Source organism: Cupressus sempervirens, chromosome 2 (genome assembly GCF_028749045.1).
Source record: "Cupressus sempervirens isolate cs-2001-9-10 chromosome 2, ASM2874904v1, whole genome shotgun sequence".
Taxonomy (NCBI): domain Eukaryota; kingdom Viridiplantae; phylum Streptophyta; class Pinopsida; order Cupressales; family Cupressaceae; genus Cupressus; species Cupressus sempervirens.
The window spans coordinates 559376879-559379911 of record NC_143119.1 but is presented as its reverse complement, the minus strand read 5'-3'; the positions used below and the strand labels follow the sequence as shown (position 1 = coordinate 559379911).

Below are 3033 nucleotides of genomic sequence, written 5' to 3'. Positions count from 1 at the left end.
GCCGGGGAGGGCAAAATTTTGCAGTGTGACGCCCAAGCAGACGTGCCCTTGGCCGAGGCCTCGGGCGCAACTTGCGTTCAAAGACTTGATGATTCACGGGATTCTGCAATTCACACTAAGTATCGCATTTTGCTACATTCTTCATCCTGGTGAGAGCCGAGATATCCGTTGCCGAGAGTCATGATTTTGTTTTGTTTTTGGCTTTCGGTGACCCAAGCGTGCAAGGCGTTGGCTCGCGCTTTGTTCTTTGGATTTCTAAGGTGCGCGATGCACCTCTGTGTTGTTGGGTGTTGACACATCCTGAACCCCAAGCACCCAATGGGTGCGACGAGGAACGCTGTGGTGTGTGCCCGCCCCATCCCCTCGCAAAGGTGGGAGGCGACGCATGGGAGAGCCATATCAGTGGATCATGCGAGTGCACCCATCATAAACACAGAACGCTCCAAGCAACGAGTCAACACACCTGGGCAAGGCAACGGGGGGTTGTGGCAGTCCTGACTTGCCGCCGTCGAAACGACGGATCCCTGGCACAGTGCCGCACACGCAATCAGACTGTGAAATCTCAACAGGGGATGAGGCCCAGACCCCCTCTGAACTGCAACTGAGCAGAGACCTCTCGCTCCGACGCAGACATCGTTCAAAGGCACCGATCCTAATCCAGATTGCATCCGAGTCTCTTCTTCGCCCCGCGGGGAATCCACGCTTTCGATCATGGGCATTCGATGTGACCCTCGACCTCGACGGTGCTGGACCCGTAGCTTGGCCGTCCAGCACATTGCTACAGGGCCGAGTGTCCGCAGGTCACCGAGATTTCAGGGGCGGGGAGGAGGCCAGCTCCATCCCCTACATGATTCAGGGTCTCCAACCGCCAATGATCCTACCACAGGTTCACCTACGGTAACCTTGTTACGACTTCTCCTTCCTCTAAAAGATAAGGTTCAGTGAACTTCTCGTGACGTCGCCGACAGGAACTGCCGTCGTCACCGTGATCCGAACACTTCACCAGATCATTCAATCGGTAGGAGCGACGGGCGGTGTGTACAAAGGGCAGGGACGTAGTCAACGCGAGCTGATGACTTGCACTTACTAGGAATTCCTCGTTGAAGATCAATAATTGCAATGGTCTATCCCCATCACGATGCAATTTGGCAAGATTTCCCAAACCTTTTGGGCCAGGGAGAGAAACTCGTTGGTTGCATCAGTGTAGCGCGCGTGCAGCCCAGAACATCTAAGGGCATCACAGACCTATTATTGCCTCAAACTGCCATGGCCTAGGAGGCCATAGTCCCTCTAAGAAGCTGGCCGCGAAGGGGAACCTTCGCGTAGCTAGTTAGCAGGCTGAGGTCTCGTTCGTTAACAGAATTAACCAGACAAATCGCTCCACCAACTAAGAACGACCATGAACCACCACCCATAGAATCAAGAAAGAGCTCTCAATCTGTCAATCCTTACTATGTCTAGACCTGGTAAGTTTCCCCGTGTTGAGTCAAATTAAGCCGCAGGCTCCACTCCTGGTTGTGCCCTTCCATCAATTCCTTTAAGTTTCAGCCTTGCGACCATACTCCCCCTGGAACCCAAACACTCTGATTTCTAAGAAGGTGCTGGCGGAGTCCTTAGAGCAACATCCACCGATCCCTAGTCGGCATCGTTTATGGTTGAGACTAGGATGGTATCTGATCGTCTTCGAGCCCCCAACTTTCGTTCTTGATTAATGAAAACATCCTTGGCAAATGCTTTCACAGTGGTTCGTCTTCCATAAATCCAAGAATTTCACCTCTGACAATGAAATACGAATGCCCTCGACAGTCCCTATTAATCATTACTCCGGTCCCGAAGGCCAACGGAACAGGACCAGACTCCTATCGCGTTATTCCATGCTAATGTATTCAGAGCATAGGCTTGCTTTGAGCACTCTAATTTTTTCAAAGTAATGGCGCCAGAACCATGACCCAGCCAATTAAGGCCAGGAACATGCCGCCGGCAGAAGGGATGTGAGGGCCAGTGCACACCCAGAAGGCGGACCGACCGTGACGACCCAAGGTCCAACTATGAGCTTTTTAACTGCAACAACTTAAATATATGCTATTGGAGCTGGAATTACCGCGGCTGCTAGCACCAGACTTTCCCTCCAATGGATCCTCGTTAAGGGATTTAGATTGTACTCATTCCAATTACCAGACTCGATGAGCCCAGTATTGTTATTTATTGTCACTACCTCCCCGTGTCAGGATTGGGTAATTTGCGCGCCTGCTGCCTTCCTTGGATGTGGTAGCTGTTTCTCAGGCTCCCTCTCTGGAATCGAACCTTAATTCTCCATCACCCATCACCACCATGGTAGGCCTCTATCCTACCATCAAAATTTGATAGGGCAGAAATTTGAATGAAGCGTCGCCAGCACAAAGGCCGTGCGATCCGTTGAGTTATCATGAATCACCGGAATAGCGGGCGAGCCCGTGCCGACCTTTTATCAAATAAATGCATCCCTTCTGAGAGTCAGGATTTGGTGCACGTATTAGCTCTAGAATTACTACGATTATCCGAGTAGCAAAGTACCATCAAAGAAACTATAACTGATTTAATGAGCCATCCGCAATTTCACAGTCTGAAATAGTTCATACTTAGACATGCATGGCTTAATCTTTGAGACAAGCATATGACTACTGGCAGGATTGACCAGGTAGCTTCTAACAACGAGGGGACCCCCAAGACCTGCTATAGCCAAGGGATGCCCGCCGTGATGGGAAACCAAAATTTGCATTCGCTCTGTCATGCATCCAAACATAATCCACCGACCAAGCAACAAGAATGACATTCACAGCACATGTAGGACTCGCAACGCTCAAAGATTTCGCACAAGAGGAAAGTGTCCCATCATCGACCGGAGAGGGCTGAACAGGGAGCCTCAGTTCACAGGCACCTAGGAAGAACATCCCGTACGAAACCCTTTACCCTCGAACTCGCTGTCGCCACTACTCGGAAAGAATCCTCGAGTCTGTACGAGATGCACCGCACACGTAGCCACCTCAATTGTAA

The 3033-nt window shown here is 50.9% G+C and overlaps 2 non-coding genes across 2 annotated transcripts; both read right to left on the bottom strand.

The window, feature by feature from the left end:
- Positions 1–26: 26 nt before the first annotated feature.
- On the bottom strand, positions 27–180 carry LOC149573975 (5.8S ribosomal RNA). The gene has a single exon (XR_016361098.1). It is a non-coding gene; the product is annotated as a 5.8S ribosomal RNA (ribosomal RNA).
- Positions 181–869: 689 nt separating this feature from the next.
- LOC149573974 (18S ribosomal RNA) lies at positions 870–2680 on the bottom strand. The gene has a single exon (XR_016360602.1). It is a non-coding gene; the product is annotated as an 18S ribosomal RNA (ribosomal RNA).
- Between the last annotated feature and the right edge of the window lie 353 nt (positions 2681–3033).